Source organism: Penaeus monodon, chromosome 33 (assembly GCF_015228065.2).
Source record: "Penaeus monodon isolate SGIC_2016 chromosome 33, NSTDA_Pmon_1, whole genome shotgun sequence".
NCBI classification, from domain to species: Eukaryota; Metazoa; Arthropoda; class Malacostraca; order Decapoda; family Penaeidae; genus Penaeus; species Penaeus monodon.
The window spans coordinates 10,851,376-10,851,913 of NC_051418.1; positions in this window are offsets into that span (position 1 = coordinate 10,851,376).

Consider the following 538-nt stretch of genomic DNA (forward strand, 5'->3'; position numbering starts at 1 on the left):
AGTCTGAGTGTAATCAAGTCCGTCTCGATGCCTGCTGTCCTGTTTACAGCTTCCTCCTTCAGCGGCCCTGCCTCCTTCGTCTTTTGCACCGGCCCTTCCCAGCCGAGGCTTCTCTCCAAGAACTCGACTCCAGCGTGCGGGGACTCGCGGACCCACGAAGCCGGAGAACATTAATTAACCCGCGACCAATGACCGTCATTCAGTTCCTCATAAGACTTCTTTGTGTCAGTAACTATAACGACTATGATTGGCAGGAAGAGAGTCTCCCATTCACCCAGGCCCCCCAAATCTCCCCCTCCCCGCCCTCGCCTCCGAAACCACTGTGGCTAAAGAAAGTCCGCTTTTTTTTTATTTTAGTTTTTTCTTTCCTTCAGAACGAGTATTTGTCGCCGAAACTTCTTTTTTTCGTTAGGGGAGGGGGGCCCGAAAGCGCTAAGATTTGCCTACTTCTACACTTAATCAGCACTGCCATGACGCGCGTTTGAACCACCCGGGGCATCATAGTGTTACACCAATTCTTGTCTTGCGTCGCCTTGAA